The sequence below is a fragment of the Macrobrachium rosenbergii genome, chromosome 53, assembly GCF_040412425.1.
Source record: "Macrobrachium rosenbergii isolate ZJJX-2024 chromosome 53, ASM4041242v1, whole genome shotgun sequence".
In the NCBI taxonomy this organism is placed as follows: domain Eukaryota; kingdom Metazoa; phylum Arthropoda; class Malacostraca; order Decapoda; family Palaemonidae; genus Macrobrachium; species Macrobrachium rosenbergii.
In genome coordinates this window covers 52,884,866-52,904,082 of record NC_089793.1, presented here as the reverse complement: position 1 = coordinate 52,904,082, position 19,217 = coordinate 52,884,866, and the positions used below count along the sequence as shown (strand labels likewise).

The 19,217-nt window shown below is 36.9% G+C and overlaps 1 protein-coding gene across 1 annotated transcript in view; it reads right to left on the bottom strand.

The window, feature by feature from the left end:
- Positions 1 to 4,555: 4,555 nt before the first annotated feature.
- LOC136834464 (oocyte zinc finger protein XlCOF6-like) overlaps positions 4,556 to 19,217 on the bottom strand; it is a 101,204-nt gene continuing 86,542 nt past the window's right edge. Inside the window, exons 7-12 of the mRNA XM_067097068.1 lie at positions 13,795 to 13,937; positions 11,793 to 11,912; positions 8,181 to 8,290; positions 7,070 to 7,193; positions 6,543 to 6,686; positions 4,556 to 6,255 (exon numbers count right to left, since the gene is read on the bottom strand). The gene's annotated coding sequence lies outside the window, so the exon portion shown is untranslated. The remainder of the gene's footprint in view (positions 6,256 to 6,542; positions 6,687 to 7,069; positions 7,194 to 8,180; positions 8,291 to 11,792; positions 11,913 to 13,794; positions 13,938 to 19,217) is intronic.

Genomic DNA, 19,217 nt, shown 5'->3' with positions numbered 1-19,217 from the left:
AGAAATTTCTAGAAGGAAGGTGACGCCACTCCAAGCAAAACGTTTTGAATGCAGTCTTACAAAACATGACGTAACTGATCAGGACATATATTCTTTCTCTCAAAGTGGCGTACATGACTCGAACAATGCGAAATCACTCGTCTTATTCTCGCACGGGACAAATCTTTTACAGAAACCTCTACACGATCGAAACATACTGCAATCAGCTAATTATGACCGACGTATTTTATAAAGAAGATGAAAAGCTGAGTTAATTTCCTGAAGGAATCGGCAATTGTCATTCCAAACTGTCCTCGCGTAACCCCAAAACAAAGCGCTCTCTCTTATCTCAACTGATGACAACTGAAGTGAAACAAGTCTTCGCTGAACACACACGTGTTGCTCATACTACGTTACTATTAAAATTGTATTATCAACTCTAAATTACGCTATTAAGTTACTTAAATCATTAGTTCCTTTGAGATCTGATGCCAAACTAAATACGACACTTCAATAATCACTATCATTACACATAACACATGATGAACAGAAGAGTAAATATATCAAAATATCGCATGATATACATATTACAAGGCAACATCATGAAAATATATATATATATATATATATATATATATATATATATATATATATATATATATATATATATATATATATATATATATATATATATATATATATATATATATACATATATTTTTACGTTTTTCCGTGGTTTTAGTTTGAAATATGCTCTGTGAGACAGGTAGCAACAATTTCTGGTAATTTAGCCTTGTGATTCTGACTTTGTGGGTACGGGAAAACGTAAAAAAAAGAGGAAAACAAAGGAGAATTTCATATGAGCTTAGGGCTCTTGTTACTGAGGGAAATATTACGTAAAACACGTGGGCAAATTTAAAGGAGTGTATTTACATAAATGATATCAGTACGGGAAAGAGGAACTCAAGTAGATTACTATCCTGAAGGAGATTCCACGGGATTGAATGAAACTGGGGATTCCAGACACGGTCCGAGAAGCTTCCACGAAATAGGATCCCTCTGAAATGAGAGATATGCACATTATACGCCAGTAATGAAAATAGACAAAAGAATAATGAATTCGAAGCTGCACTGAGGGTGCCAAAGGAGTAATAAAGAATTAATACTGCCGATGCACGGACATTAGACAAGGGAGATTTCTGGCTTTCTCTTTAAGAAAATATTACGAGACAAAAGCGTGACTGAAATGGGGCTCTTCCAGGGCACTTTACCTTAGCAGATTTTCGAGGGCGTGTAGAAGGCGGTCCGTGGATGACTTGCGATTTCGAAAGTTTCTTCCACGTGGTGAGATGCAAGGGCTTCCGTAAAGGGGCAAGGCGATGGGGACTCCTCGAAACTCCAAGCAATGGCGTGTGGGCTCGAGAATACGGTTGAAGGGCACGAGGAGAAGTATACTTTGGGAAAGGGCCACGTGGTTAGGATGCAAGGGCATCGATGGGGCCAGGTGTTGAGGGCGTCTTCACAAGTTCACTCCATATCTTCCAGCGTGTGTGTCGAGACCTCGTGGGCTTTTGCCTTTATCCCCTCCCTATGGGACAGGGTGCGCCCAACACAGATGCTTTGACTCATTGCACCTGCTGCCGCAGGGAGGTTTTGGCCTGTAAGAGAAACACCCAAGCCAGATTACTTTTGCCTCGAAGGAAAGATCTTTATCAAAAATAGCGCCTTTAATCTTTTAACCCTTGTTTTTAATCGATAGACAGATGGTCTATCGATCCCCGCTGGCAGTAAATGAACAACCAACAACAACAAAGGAGGGGGAGGTAATTTGCTATTCTTGCTAATCATAATAATATATATACATATGTATATACATATATACATTACATATGTACAAAAGTATCGTAAATACAAAAAAATACAATAATTCTATACAGCATTCCACATATATTTCAAATATATTATTTATGCCATAATGAGGAACTGAAAAGAAAACAAGACTGCCAGACTTTCATGAGTATTATTCAAAATTGTTTAAGTACATTTGCCACAGATTTGCAATCTGGTCATTTTAGTAGAATCTGAGGATACAAGTACATCAATGAAATAAGATGCATGATACTAGCATAAAATTTACAGTACAGTAATCATTCACCCCATAAAACCTATTTATCAATCAGGTACATAGTTATCATTCTTGGGATGCCAACCTTGATACACTTTTGACGGATTTTGCAGATCAGACTCTTGATTAAACTGTAAGTGTATGCACCGTTAAGTTCAGGGTAAAAATGATTTGGAATTACTGTTAACTGAAGGATACACTGAATGTTTAGGTGTGAGCTATACCACAGGTTCTTTTGCCATTTTCATGTTTTGTTGATTGTCGAAAGCCCACTCCCTAAAGCATGTGATAGAATGAGGAGCTACTATAGTGTTTCCAGGCTGATAGAAATGCTAGTGACATTAATAATATAACCTAGTCTGTGACCTTACCTTTGAAGTTAAAACTTGGTATAACTTGAATGACAATAGAATTATTGCTATAAACAACATGAAAAACAAGGAAAAAATGTTTCAAATGTCTAGCCGGCTATAATGCACTGAAATAGTCTAAAATCTTTGACACTGACCTTTGATCATCAAAGGGCCAAGCTTATTAGACTTAACTGCTGGTGCATTACCGTTGTCATTTATCAGTGTTAAAGATACCACCTGCTAGCAGGCAGCTATGAAGCTGTGAAGCCACCAAACATGTGTGAAATGCGAAGGTCAAACCGGTGCACTTAATTATTAGGAAATTGCTGGTACAGTTTAGCTGTTTTGACAATTAGACAAACGTGTGAATCATGTAATATTGCATTTAAACTACTAAGCATCTTTGACCTAAACCTCTGATCTTCAACTCTTGACCAATTTACCCCCAAAAGAATTTCATACATGGACGACAGTAAAGAATGTTTTTATCAAATCATTAAGAATGGTTACCGAATGAGTGTTTACACTTCATATAAGACGATTTATTAGTTTTTACTTTATTCCGCTCACGCACAGGTAAGCAAACATATGGTCGGACAAACAAGGAGAGAGAGAGAGAGAGAGAGAGAGAGAGAGAGAGAGAGAGAGAGAGATATCCAAAATATAACCATATCAGGGGAAGGTTGTGATGGAAATGTTTCCATGTGTTCTTTATTGGTATTGGATGCTTGTTCTAGGGTGTAAAAGTTTACACATACACACACGTATATATAAATAAATTCACACACACACACACATATATATATATATTATATATATATATATATATATATATATATACATATATATAACATTATATATATATATATATATATATATATATATATATATATATATATATATATATATATATATATATATATATATATATATATATATATATATATATATATATATATATATATATATATATATATATATATATATATATTATATATGAGATTTTTATCACACAGTGATTTATATACAATCATGAAGCTACAAATGCCGCTTAATATCAAATTCATGAGTATCTGATAGAATTATCACGAAGGGGAATTTATAAGTGATAAATGGATTGGTACTGCGGTCGTGATCACGACACAAAACTTATCCAGCAACTCCAGTCGACGTTCTACCACTGAGCTAACTCCAGTCGGCATTCTACCACTGAGCTATCAAGCTCAGTGGTAGAACGTCGACTGGGTTGCTGGATAAGTTCTGTGTGGGTGGGATCGACCTGGCAGTACCAATCCATTTATCACTTATAAATTCCTTTGGTGATAATTCTATCGATACTCCAGCACATTTGTAGCTTCATGATTATATAAATATATATATATATATATATATATATATATATATATATATATATATATATATATATATATATATATATATATATATATATATATATATATATATATATATGAATGACTTTTATCACATCACCGTGATTCATATACAAACAGTAAAGCTACAAACGTCCTTTAATATCAATTAGCTCTACCTCGGAAATAAAATATTTTCATATAATATGTTACGAAGAAATTTTTAGTTGATAAGCTGTCCCGTGGGCTCGAACCAACGAAGGACAAGAACTCAGGACTACACGCTTTAATTCTGGTCCTGAGTTCATCGTTGGTTCGAGCCCACGGGACGACGAACTTATTATCAACTAAATAATTCCCTTCAGTAACATATATGAAAATTTATTATTTCAGGTAGAGCATGAATTGAATATTAAAGGACGTTTGTACTTTACTGATTATATATATATATATATATATATATATATATATATATATATATATATATATATATATATATATGTATATATGTATATATGTATATATATATATATATATATATATATATATATATATATATATATATATATGTATATATATATATATATATATATATATATATATATATATATATATATATATATATATATATATATATATATATATATATATATATATATATATATATATATATATATATATATATATATATATATATATATATATAATATATGTTTAAATATCTTGAATTTTTTGACCAATGGAAGTTGAATGTAGTCCCCTAGCTTTGAATTTTACTTTGTTTGCAGACTACTTGTAATAGATTCTGCTTTACTTTTTAGTGTTTTATCTGAAATATATATCTACGCAGATAGAGCTGATTTTTTTTATCAACAACGGAAAAATTGACTGAACTGAGCAGTTTTATTCATTTCTGGAAAAATGGTTATGATCTCGGCATGCCTGGATTCATCTGCCGAGTTGCTGAGTCCGGGTGATTCAAGAAAGCATTTCTACCCAAGTGATGTTGAGGAGGTGGTGACCTTCAGCTCTAGGGTGCAAAGCAGGTTATTTTTCATTTCCTTCATTTCTCGAAGACGCTTCTTATTTTCACGTAAGTCGTATGCAAGCTATGATTACGACTCGTACTTTTATAACCATCGTGCATTGAAGTAACCATTATTTAATCATATCTCTTACATAACAGAACTATTTCTAAGTAGTTAATAAGAAAAGTAGTGATGAAAACACTCGCAGTTTATAACCTGAATCGGCCTTCGGACTTCAGAACTAAAGCTGTAGATTCAGGAGCCATATTCAGCACTGATATTTGGGGAAGAACATTCCTTTAACATCTTCGATGGTCCAGTTCACGGGTCAAAGCTCAAAATCAGTATATAAACCATAGATAAAAGTGAAGCCCCTTAGATCTTTTCAGACTGAATACGTATTTCTGCTTTATTTATTAATCGTGGTTTATTCATGTTTTGGCATTCCGACTTCCTTGAGGTGGAAACAGTATGGTGTTCCATATGCCAGTCGATTAATCGGAAGTTGTCTCATTTTTCTATTTAACTTCAACTGAAATTAAAAGTATACCAGAATTAATACTCGCTCCAAAAGAAGCAAGTGTTAGAAAGTCATATAAATTTGGCAAACGTGCATTTCGTTGACAACCTGCCGAAGTGGAGTTATGACGATACTTACCGAAAAATGTGAGACATTTGATTTCTAACCAGTAGAAGCCATGCGGATATTGTTCCTTGCGAAAAATATTCTTTTAATTCTTATTATGAAGGACATTAAGAATTGTCCTCCACACATTGATGGTAATGATGATTATAATTAACAGCAGGATCAGTAGTACCGTCTTCATGTCTACGCTAGAGAAAAGCGGAACTCATGACGGTACAGAAAGACAGAATACTGAACGGTCTAGTACCGGTCTAGTACCGGTCATCTTTTAGCAAAAAAAAAAAAAAAAAAAAAAAAAAAAAAAAAAAAACTTGGTTTCTAAGGACATCATCTAATTTCTATGCTGTTGCCCTGATATCAAACCTACTCATAGGACAAACATTTGAAGTTCTAAGATAAGCAAAAGGCTGTGATGTTCCCAGCAACACTTGTGGGTGACTTCAAGTGTTAATTCTAGGTGTCCTGGGCATACTTAAAAACCATCTTTGAATGAGTTATTCACCGATGTTATCATACTAAAGTTTTACTTTGCACTAGAGACGGGTAACTCTCTGTATACGTCCATACGTCCATATTCTGAGAAAACATATTTGCAAAGCCACCGTATATATATGGTCTGGCAGGCTAATTGAAGCGTGTTCTCTCTAGATACCATGGCTTCACTTGCAGACAGCCTTCCAGAAATAATAGCTTGGGTAAGAACTCCTATTTTGCCCCGTTTCCTCTTCTGTCTTAATTTTCAGCCAGCATAAATCTGCAGAAGAAAAGAAAAGAAAAGAAAGAGAATTGTTCAGGAGAAAATTATGGAACGGTTAAAATGCTGCAAACGAAGAATGAACACTGTACGCTTTCATTAATTACGAATGCAAAAATACTCTTTACCAAAAGTATTCCTACATTCAAATGAATACATCAGAAGCCACGCGCTTCGATTCTAAGATGTATCACTGAAGAGTGATGTGATGTCGAAGAAATAATTAGCATCCGTTTTATAACAGAGCTCCCATATAGCAGACATGGACTAAATTCGCCGAGACTTACTCAGGGTTCCATCGCAAACTGTGCCCACGCAGCTGCTGAGGTGGCAGTTTCTAAATGCTTCGTGATAAGGCTTGGAGACTTTATTGTAGGTAGGAGAGTCATATCCCGGGAAGTTCGTGTTTCCATACAAAACCATATGACAGCCTGTGGGTCAATAATAATCTAACTGATGAACTGTGAGACAATTATAGATTCAAGGTTATATCATGAATCTGAATGAGTTCATTAGCTTGCTTCTGTATGTAGTATGCAGAGAATGTATGCATGCATGGGTGCAATTGCATAAATCCAAATGAAATGCAAAAAAACATGGCTTGTCCAATTTCAATGAAATGAGAAAAAGTCCTGCTTATTTCAGCTTTAGTCAAGGTCGCGGTCAAAGGATTTCAAGAACTACCTATATATAGGTGCAATTGCAAAAAGTGCACTCTTTGATATATTCTTTTCCCGTTACATAACTATCCGTTACTGTGGCAATGTGGGCTAAATGCAAGAACAAACAGAAAGACCTCTTCCTGCCCTCCTACCAGTTTTTCCCGTCTGAAGCTGTTGCAAAATCCAGGCATGAGCAGTACAGGTATATCCTTCCACAGTTGGTCCTTGTTGGTTTCGGGGAATATCATACGTTACCGGAACAGCACCTTGAGGACACTAAGAACACCCAAAAAAAATCATGTTTAGATATTACGTCTCCTGGCTTCTGGGAACTGATTGAGCCTAGAATTATGTCTATTAGACTTTCATTCACAGGGTGTCTTGAACCCTTTGATTATTTTTTTTTCTTTTTTGCCGAAAAAGTTAGAATTCCGAAACAGGTTTAAGTGTTGTATACCATTACTGAATCCGCAGTCAAACACTGCATCGGTACCTAGAAGCCCTGGCCAATCTAGATGACAAGATACCCAGAAGTTCTCGCTGTTCTGAGAAACAGACAATTCAGGAAGGTCTAACAACTGACCATTTCTTATTGGCAAATTTTGGGTAACTGCGAAAACTCCTGTTTTTATACTGTAAGCATAGATTAAACTTGTAAAACAAACAATGTTTTCTTGCGCAAATAATTGTTATGTTTTTTTACATTTATTGTTAAGAAAGTGGGTACGATTGGCCACGAAATATTACGAAGGATAGAATGGTTCCAGTCAAATTAATGTATCTAGATATTTCATTTATTCCGTTTAATGGTAGTCACTTAACACTCGGGACCTATTTTTCCATCCTTTTCATAAAGTAACGACCTTATTTTTTCCATCCTTTTCATAAAGTAACGACTAAGTCAGTCGGGGACTGAGCATCAGTTGTCATGCTGGATGACCCAGTTGGTCTCCTGCTCTAGAGAATTTTCCAAATTTCGTATCATCTAATACCATCATAAAAATAAGCATTTGCCTTAACTGGAATTAAGCATCTCAGTTTTGTAAGCATGGATAAACTCTCTACTTATACCAAATTAATTATAGTTAAAGAATATGACTACTGCACCCACCGTTGTAAAACTTTTCGAACAGTCTGCAAAATCATGACCCATACAAAAAACTACGAAGTAAATGATTCCAGGTTTTCATGAACGGTTTGCGAACTAGTTTCTAGTCGAACCTCAAAACTGACAAGTCAGGAACGAGAGTAAATGGCGCTAACCTTTTTTGGCTGAGTGTACGTGAAAATGTCCCAGTCAGTCTGGTTGGCAGCGGATGATAGACCTGACGTAATGGGCGATGTGTTGAGCAACTCGCATGTACGCGTGGGACCTGAAAAGGGAAGAATTATTATTATACCTGTAACGTACAATGCGTGTAGAGAGGAAAACTTTCGATTCCCATCTATCAGAAAACTCAAGGCCTACACGTAATACGAAGCATAGATTTCAAGACTTAAAGACTTAGGCATAGTGCTTGGCGGTAAAAGCATTTGATAAATAAATATCACTTACAAATGTGATCGTCGTGATCACACACACGCTGATATATATATATATATATATATATATATATATATATATATATATATATATATATATATATATATATATATATATAATTATATTATATATAAATATATATATATTAAATATTAAATAATAAAGTGTTATCTGCAGACTCTATTATTATTATTATTATTATTATTATTGAGATATACTTTTTTCATTTGTCTCATTTAGCATTCTGGACCTGACTTCCGTAATCACCAAAGGTCACTAGCTGGAAATTAATTGTATGTAATTTGTTTATCAATTGTTATCATTTTTTAATATTTTTTTACGATTATTCCCAATATTATTACTGCCATTACCATTATTATGAATAATATTTTTTACTACTACTGAGGCACCTGTGTGGATATCGCTGGCTATCATTTTTATCATTGCATATTGTGTGTATTGTATTGTCTGTACTTTGTATATTCCATGTTTATGGCCCTGAGCTGAAATAAAGAATATCATTATTATTATGATGTATATATATATATATATATGAAATAAAGAATATTATATATTATTATATATATATATATATATATATATATATATATATATATATATACATATGAATAATATGAATAAAATTCCTGCTGGAAGCAAGCATAGCGGATACTATATTCGAATAGAATTCCTCAATATCTCTCCCGTGGCGGTCATTTCTACGGTTTGGGTTAGTGCAAAGCCTGCCGGTTGAACTATTGGCTGCAACCTATTTTCCGTGGTCACCCTAAAGGATCTGGATTTCTGCTGATCTTTTATAAAATCTAGGGTTCATGGTAGGGAGGGATGGGGCATTGAATGACACCTGCAAGGGGATGTGATCGTAGCCTTGTTGCAAGGTCGTAGCGAACGTTGCTGGTCACAACTGAATCATGAAGGTGTGAAGACGTGATGCAGTGGTCAAGCCAGGAGGTTGTAATTGTGTCCATTCTATTTTGTACGTAGGTATAGGAAGATGGAGGGAGGACCATTACGTCGCTAATTTGGAGAGTGTGATTTTGACAGAAGGGAGGAAGTTCTTTATAAAATTTTATGGGATGCGAATTAAGATCCCCAATTATACAAATATGATCAGCACTAGAATCGTGAATAATGCTGTGTAACTCCCCTAGGATCATGCAGTGTTGATCAAAATTATCGTTCTTTTCCCAGGGCATATAAACATTAATTATTAGGATCTTAGAGTCCCCTACTGTCACTTGAAGACTCGGCACTCTATCACACCTAGAGGTCGTCACATTCACTAAATTGTCTAAAGATTTGTGCCGCAGGAAAGATTGGCCCTCTTTTAGGCGACCAGTTACGATGTGATCTGTTATTTGCATCGGTGAGGTCGAGAAAGCCCTGAAGTCTTCATGCACTGAATCACAGATGGCAAGGTCACGTGGCCATTGGAGCGTTTCTTGTCATGCAATGATGCCTGTGAAGTTTTTGCAGAACGTGTCTAGGGGAAGAATGTTCCTCTTGAGGCCAGAAATATTCCATGAAGTTATATCTGATGTATCCATGGCTACTGACGAATTTAGGAAATGAATGAGATGATCATTAAGGAGGACAGAGGGTTGGCCTGCGGGGATGGGCTGGCACTCGCCTTGGGAGGTTGGCTGGCTCTTGAGGTAGAAGGTGGGCCTGCACGCATGCCGCTGCATGGGGTGTCAGGAAGTACCCAGGGTAGGAGGTCTCGTTTTAGGTTATATCTTGAGACTTTTATATAAAGACCGAAATTTTCACCTTGAGGAACATCAAGGTGTTGAAATAGGCAGGTAAATCCCATAAGCCACTTTATGTTTAATTTTGTTCAAGGTAAGAGGGAGTTCAAAAACTTTGCTACTATGAATAACAGCGTGACATCTCTTCTCAGGTTTCGGGCGAGGGAATTCACAACTGTTGGGGTTCAGTCCAACGGGCAAATGAGAGGCTCTTTTCTTTATTCCCCTGGATTGTGTCTGCCAGCCACCAGTCCCATCGTGAGAGAAGAAATATCCCAAAATGGCTAATGAGCCGCTGCTCATGAAGTCAATGGCCATCACATTTCCACACCGTTAGAATGGTCGGAGATAATTATTGCATGCTCATACCCTACATGGTGAGAGAGCAACCAAATGGCAAGGCGAAAGGAGAATTGCAGCTCCTTACTATATATATGTTACACAAAATTAGATGAGTAAATGGATAATGTACCATGGGGGTTTTGAATGTACGTGCCTGTGCTGTGAAAAAATCGAGGGTTGATGACTTATTTAAGGTAAGGAAGCTGGATCTTTCCAAGAAAAATGGATGAACTTGTTTGGGATAGTTGCAAGGTGTAGAACTATGTGAGGTCTGCTATAGAGCAAGTGGTATCAGGGAGAATCTGAAAATCGGTGAGAGAGTGCAAATGCATGAGTTTGAGACTGACTGTGTGGGTTAGACTCAGCGTGGTGAGGGAGAAAGTCGTGACAGCGCGTATAATCTAGGAATGGAAAAGAATGTGAGTGAAAGGTTTTTTGAGAGAGGGTTTCCATATTGTGTGCCTTGCTATATTCCGAGAGCATGAAAGAGCAGTGTTGGCAGGTGGTTTAAAAAATGTAGGTGACAGATAAAGAGATGGCTCTGCGAGCATAGATTTATTTCCTAAGGTTATTGAGAATGGACTTGTTGTGAAAGTGAGGTTGGAACGGGGCTCAATGGTTGGCATGACAACGTTCCCTAAGAAATGTCTGCACAAATACACTTGGTAGAGACAACATTTTTGAAGAAAAGTGTTCGTCAGATTTTTTATTTGTTCAAAGTAGATAGAAAACCAGTTTGATAGATGGTGAGAAGTAGAATGACTGAAGATGGATCTGGTCATTTTTTTTGTTCTACCAAAAGTAGAGATAGATGAAAGTTCAAACCCCGTTAGCCTTATAGCCTTCCAGATGCCCTAATATATTTTAAAAATAAATTCATGAAAGAGTTATCCATCTGGTTTAATAGTGCAAATTGCTTTTAAATTTCATAGAATTCAGTTACTATGAAAAGCGATTTCCCAATGTTGATCAACTGTTGCTAACGTTTTATTTTCGAAGTGATAACTCTGAATCGAGATTGCCGCTGCTTTGTGAAGTAATTAGGCCGCATATCTCAGCTGAACACGTAATCAGTTCATTTCCTCTCCCTCTCAATCACGAAGTATTCACTTAACTTCACGTAATTAATAAGAAGTCGACATTAAAAGTTGAAAATTAAATACTGACTTGAATTTCCTATACAATGATTTTTAAAACAGCACGTCATATCTGGAAAATCACCTCCGTAGTTGAAGGACAAACACTCGGGAATCAATGAGCATCTCCTCGAACAAAGGATGTACGTCTGATACTGGAAGGTGAACAGGACTGCACCGCTTGCAGTGATGCGCCTTCCCGGACCTGGAAAATCAAACGGGGCTCTCAGTTCGTCACCACAAAACGGGAGAAGGTTTCAGCGTATTGCTCTCCATATTAGTAGGACCTTTCTCTCCGTTTTTATCCTTGAGCCAGACTGGTCGCAGTTCATGTGGTTTACGATGTAGATGGCTAACGAAAGAGAACAATAATGACCTAATTACTTGTTTTAAAGAATTGGTAATTACTGTTCTCTTTCATTAGTCATCCAGTTTTCAAGGGTGAATCACCAAGTAGGTCGACAAAAACAGTTTAGTTTTCTCGGATTAAAAGAAACAATTAATGAATAAGAAAAAAATTAAAAACAGAAAGGTACCATTCACCAATATGGAGGGTTAAATCGATAGACTTAGAAAACAGTCGATAAAAAAGTTTGAAGTTTTCTCGGATTAAAAAGAAACAATTAATAAATAAGAAAAATTTATATATGCTTAATATTGCCATACGCTAATACATTCATTCACGCCACAAATATTGGACACTTTCAGGGGTTAAATTAAAGTGAGACTTAGAACCTGGATCTAAATCAGTTCGAGTAAACTAAAACTATGGAACTCCAAGGCATCAGCAGCAGCAGCTTTACAAGAATATTCCACCCAATGAACTTCAGAAATCAGTACTTACCGATACAACATCTCCATGGTATCATTGCTAACAAGAATTTGATGAGGTGCAAAACTGTGTGATAAATGGAAATTGTCTATTTTCTTTTTAAATAATACCACTAAATACTGTCACCATTAGTATACACTCTGTTAGACGATTATCTTGAAGAATATTGTCAGCATGATGAAACGAAATTACCATAAGGGACAATGGCAAGAAGAAATATTTAAGAGGATGAAAAGTCTAATTTTAACGAACAAGATTCAGAGTTACTATTAGTTGCATTCTTTTCTGGTGCCAATTTCATTGCAGAATGAGTATTTGATGAGCGATGACATTAAATCTACACTTATGCAGTTCGAGTGTCATTGTCCTTTTAAGTCAGAACTTGTCAACCTCCTCCATGGCAATTTACTAGTACCGGCAGTAGGAACTTGTAGTTTTCCATACATAATAAATAAAATCCTGGATACTCATCCACACTCGAATGAATAACAAAGGCAGTGAATTGGAGCAAAAAGGACAATATCCCGCTGATTAGTTTTAATGTAATCTCGCTTCCAGACAGACAAAGCCAGTCGTCACTAAAAGAAAAACAAGACACGGAACAGTTTCTTCCTAGTCTCTTCCTTTCGGCTGATGTCAGTCAGGCATTCCAATTCATCAATAAGAAAGTCAAAGTTTCCAGCTGGTCTCGTCTTACTTCATTCGGGCGTTACTTTTCAAAGGATATGAAGCATCTTACGACAACAGTGGTCTTGACGTTAATACGGATTGATCTCCGTTTAGAGCGATTATTTACATCAACTCGTCAACGAAGAATTCACCTTTTACCAGGTGTGGCGAGTCATTAGGAAATTATGTAGCCGTCTCCTTTATGACTGAGATGAAGTGCTTGCTCGAGAAATGACATCTCAGGTACAGCACATTACGTTTGCAGGAACAGAGAACGCACAACAGCTTAATCTTTTTGTCTGTGTGATTTTCAGCAAGTAACTTGTTCTGATTACTGTGCCAGAACGTATTATTTTCTTTACTGGAATGAGACGCAGAAGAACGTGCAGAGAAAAAAAATACAACCCAAACAAAATTACCTAGGTTGATACTTTGATGTCTGATAGGCAAGACAGCACTGTATAGAAAAACCAGTCCTTGAGAGTGCACTCAATCTTACTTCATCCAAACGCACATCCTTAGAGAGAGAGAGAGAGAGAGAGAGAGAGAGAGAGAGAGAGAGAGAGAGAGAGAGAGAGAGACGTACCTGTCTTCTTCCAAGAAAAATTTTGGATTTGCGCTTCTGTTTGAGCCAGTAAGTGATGAAGGAGGAGCAGTGTGTATCCTCGGATCCCATTTACTCTCATATTTAGTCGTCAACTGCCTTGTGGGCTGCGACCGTGGGCAAACCTGCGATGAACAGAACAAATTATTCAATGATGAAAAATGAACATATTATTTTTCAGTTGAAGCACAAGCTCCTAAAATATGGGCTGCTTTCTCTCCTGGTAAATTCCCTGTACTGTAAATAAAGTCGTCATATAGAAGAAAAGTAATATATATGCCAGCATACATATATTATTAGTAACTTACCTTAGTACCTACTTCCATTTCAGAGGCCAGCCTTGCTGTGCTCCTTCCCTACTTCTGCTTAACTAACCTTGGCCGGACACCATTGAATGACTTATCTTTTGACGGCGTTTTCAAACAACATTATGGTTCCAGTGATGCTGGGCTCAAAAGACGGTCCTCGCCTGGCTGCTTGAAAGGAACGTTGAGGAGAGTCATGCAGAAGAAAGAAAAGCAATTATGGGCAAGTCAGATATCCGGACTATGTTGAGTCGTTTGATCGCGGCACGCATGCAGCCAATCAAGGCGAGGAGAATAGACCCCATGTGAACTGCTCGGTATCCGTACTATGTAAAAGACAGACAAATGTTTAAAATTTTTTTAAAAAAGTTCCTTCTGTTCTGAAGAGTCATATATATGAAGGCAGCAATGAAAAATAATCTGTTTAAATGAACTATGTTGGGGCGTATAAGACTTTCTCTTCAATAATTCAGCAGAGAGTAATGAATGAAATAAAAACAAAGAGATTATAGCAACAGAAAACATTCAATAAAATCAAGAGAGATGGAAAAGGTTTATGGAAAAGCATAAAAGTTAAATAATGATGGTAAATGATATATCTTACATCCCAGAAAACAGTCTTGTAATCGTATTTGCACGATAAAGAACCAATAGCCCCAGGAATCTTTCAAGGAACGATGGATTAAATGCAATGCGTCTGGGGTGAGGATATCATAATCGGTCTGTGTAATTTTTTACAAAATAGAGAAGCAGCACATTAGAAAATGTAAAGGGCATAAGATGTCATCAGAAACGATAGCCATGGACCGACAACCAGAATGACCACTGAGGTGGGAAAACCATCTCATCGACCAGCTAGTCCTATTTTCAGCTTCAAGATGCTGAGGGCACGAAACAAATCCAAGGAGAAAAAGTCAGTAACTCAAATGAAAACAAAGGAAAAATCAGCAAGATATAAATACTGCATTCTCATAAGACCGAGAATTTTCTGAACACGAAACGGAGTAACGATCGCTAGATCGAGGAAAATATCGACGTGAAAACAACAACTAAAAGTTTATGAACGCTAAACTTTCTACAATTATGCATGCCAACTTAACACTCACATCACAACTCTCATTAGGTTAAGAAAATATCTAAAAATCAGAATACCTCTTACGAATTTTTCTTTGCATCAGAGATGTGAAAAGATATAAATGAAGCTGTTCAAGTATGAAAAAACACAGATGTAAAGGACCTATGAGCAAATAAAGAAAAAGATGAACAGAGTACCATCTATGATTTTAATAAATAAATTTTTAACAGAACTCTATGGTGACCCCAACCGAACTCTGTAGGTGCAACTAACTGTGCTGCCAGTCATGTTACGAACGCAACATTTTGTTACTTTTCAAAATAAACTGCACATTTGAACGACGCTGGGCAAAATGTTATGAAATTAATAAAATGTCCACAAATTGTTACTTTTTGTCAGTTTTAGCCATCTTTCCTACAATGCGGATAGTTTATCAGAAACATTTTCTCACTATGAAAACGAAAAAATATTAGTCCTTACTGACTTGTCCATAAATGCCCCCATGAGTAGATTAGTTGAATCGGGGATCATAATTCATTCACTCTTGATCCACATTCCTTGTCAGCTGCTAATGTGTGTGTGTGCGGGAGATGTCACTGATTTCGATGACTGGAGACTGCAAACTTTGCATGTCAAGTGCGTCAGCATACCCTATATGGGTATTAAATAGCTTAAAAGTCAACAAGTAAAAAATGCGCCGAAGTTTCTGCGGCACAATCGAGTTTTTTTTACAGCCGCTGCAGCGTATAATCAAGGCCACCGAAAATAGACCTATCTGTCGGTGGTTTCGGTATAATGCTGTATGAGCCGCAGTCCATGAAACTTTAACCACGGCCCGGTGGTGGCCTATCCTATATCGTTGCCAGAAGCACGATTATGGCTAACTGTCGTAACATGCCTATTCCAACCGTGCTTGCGGTACATGTCACTTCGTAAATAGCCTTGTCAGACTTTTCCTGAATCCTAACAATCTGAAATTAATCATCATTTTCCATTCAATGTTGAATTTTTTTGTCCCAAATCACTGACGCCGCGAGAAAAAAGGGCGTCACGGTATTACAAAAAACAGACCTAACGATTTCGCCAATACAGTTACAAAACATTACGCTATTTGCAGTAGGTAATTTTCTGTAAAAATACTGAATCTAATGTAATCTATTCGATCATACAGTCAAAACTCTTAGCGATTATTGGAAGGTGCAGTAGTACCAATTAATTCAGAATGAGTTAAATATTTTCCCAGCGTGGCTCACAGGTTGGATGGGTCATGACTCATTCCACAGTTCTCATAAAGCAGTGGTTATCAACATGGGGTGCGCCCCCCTGGGGGGCCGTCAGCAATTTCCAGGGGAGGCGCGAGCTCTAGAGAAAAATTAAAGATTCACTAACTACATTTGTTATTCGCTTCACAAGAGTGAGGATCTAATACTCAGAAGTTTATGAAAAAATGCGAAAATATCGCCTATACTATACGTCTACTGCTCTGGTTAGACTTGTTGGACATGTTTTGTAATTATTTACCTCCCTCCCTCCCTATCCCTCGAAACACCTTCTCTTTCTCTTTTTTTTTATTTTCCTTTAAATCTGGGTGGGGATTTTACTCACAGATGCAAGGGGGGCGTGGAGGGAAGGAGCAACTCTTGGAGGGGGCGTGGTAATAAAAAGGTCAAGAACCACTGTCATAAAGTGTAGTGAAAGAGGCCTAACGGCTGTGATCACTAATACTGTTCGTGTCAGAAAAAATATCACCAGTGACAATCCAGATGATCATCCGTCGCTTGCTGTTGCAGATGCGAGTTAGCCTTTCATTCAGGCATAGGATATGCATAAAATGTGCCAAATGACACTTTCATCCACTTGGTATTTTTCCCTCTTCCATGAAACTTGAATTCATTATGGTAAAAATATTTCTTCAATCGAAAAACTTAGTTATGATATCAGACACACCATGTTTATTGCACACACGTTCAAATAGACAAACACACATTCATACCAGTGCATGAACATCATGATTGTGAGGCAGTTAAGAGGAAACTGCATGCTAGCGCGAAGGCTGAATTAAAAGTTGGGAACCGAAAGATTCTCGGGATTTGGTTGTCGAAATTCAGGTGATGCAGCCATTCTGAAGGCGCTTCTTCCACTGGCGTTTTCTGCCAGAGGACGGAGGCTGCCTTTCAGGGGTCAGGCGGAAAGCGTTTTTAGTACACGTGTCGAATTCCTCACGTTTAACTTGAGTGAAGTGGCTTTAGCAAGTGAATTCTGCTTACTCCACAGATCACTGGTACGTTTCAGTTAAAATTGTTCATATTGTTGTTAGATTATTGCAAAAATTAGACATTTCGTTCAGGCAAGGTGGCTTTGAGAGTAAAACGAGCTAAAATCCCTCAATTCATTTACGTGCAATGTTAATCCTTTTTTTTTTATCTTATTCTGATACCGTATGATTGTGTGGTTCAACTGATCTTTAATCATGAATGAAATTCAAAGCAATGCACATAGTACTTTATGCATACTTACAACTCGTATGGCTATCCAAGACAGAGAGATCTGGATAAATTAAGACGAGCAGGACGATAAATGGGCAAAATATCAGGAACTCATTATCTTTTGAAATACGAAAGTAGCAGAGCAGAATTTAAGAATAAAGCCTGTTGTACAGTTTGTGATAAGTTTGCCTCATGAGAGTGGCATATCTCGTCTTTAGAAAATCTGCAGACTACTTTCCGTAAGCGACGGCTCTCAGTCAGAATCTGCAGCAACTTTATTTATCTCAAGAAGATCCTCCAGTACGAGGTGTGGAGAGACGGTGCTCCTCCTGTTGACTGAAGTCCCGTTTTGATCGCATGGCATTAAATATTATGGATCACTTTGTAGACTGCGAAAGATGCTGCCCAGATTTCAAAACATTAGAAAGAAGCTTGAATCAGCAAGGCAGACTTCAAGATAGCTAGTGGTCAATTGGTCGGGGTAATGAATGTTTCAAAGGAATTAGCATAAGTGTTAAAATCACTCAAATATTGATTGATTCTGGACGAACAGGCTGTTAAGTTCTCTGTAAAGCCCTTGGATTTAATCTTTGAATTTTCATATGTTTGCCTATTTGGTTTAGGAATACGTAAAATTCCACTTCTCTTATCCGGTTTGTCATTCATGTTTGCTAATTTGCTTGATATGATTTGACGATGCAGTTTATTTTGTCAGATAGTGCCTAGGGTCCAGTCCTGTATGAAAAGGCGACAGATTATTCACTAATCGAGGATATATTATGAAACATCTTTTTATCCTTTTTCAGTTTTCTGTAAAAGGAATCTACTGGGATGGCCTTTTTGTCCGTCAGTCTGAGCCTTTTCTGTCCGCCCTCAGAGCTTAGATACTACTGAGGCTAGAGGGCTGCAAATTGGTATGTTGATCATTCACCCTCCAGTTATCCAACATATCAAATTGCAGCCTTCTAGCCTCCTCAGTAGTTTTTATTTTATTTAAGGTTAAAGTTAGCCATGATCGTGCTTCTGGCACCGCTATAGGAACCAACAACACACAGCACCACCGAGTCGTGGCTGAGAGTTTCATGGGTCGCGACTGAGAGTTTCATGGGCCGTGGCAGAGAGTTTCGTGGGTTGCGGCTGAGAATTTCATAAGGCATTAAACGCTGTACAGAAAACTCGATTGAGCCGAAGAAACTTCGGCTCATTTTTTATTTGTTTTTTCTTCATATCGGTTTTGTCATCTTTGTCAAGTGCTTTGAAAATAAATTTATTTTTTCTATATCAAAAAACCTTCAAAAATTCTTGGGATATTTTCTCCGCAAAATCAAAATTCTTACAAATATGAAAAATGTTTGGACAAGATATAACGTTAGTAAAACGGAATAATCAAAGATATGTTTTTAAAATTCTAGAGAAAATATTACTTTTCCAGTTGACTTGTCGATAACTTTTAGCATTTGTGATGTTGACAGCTTCAGGCACCCTTGCATGTTCAATAAATGCTCCAAGTTTTTGCGTGATCATAAATCTCGTGAAATG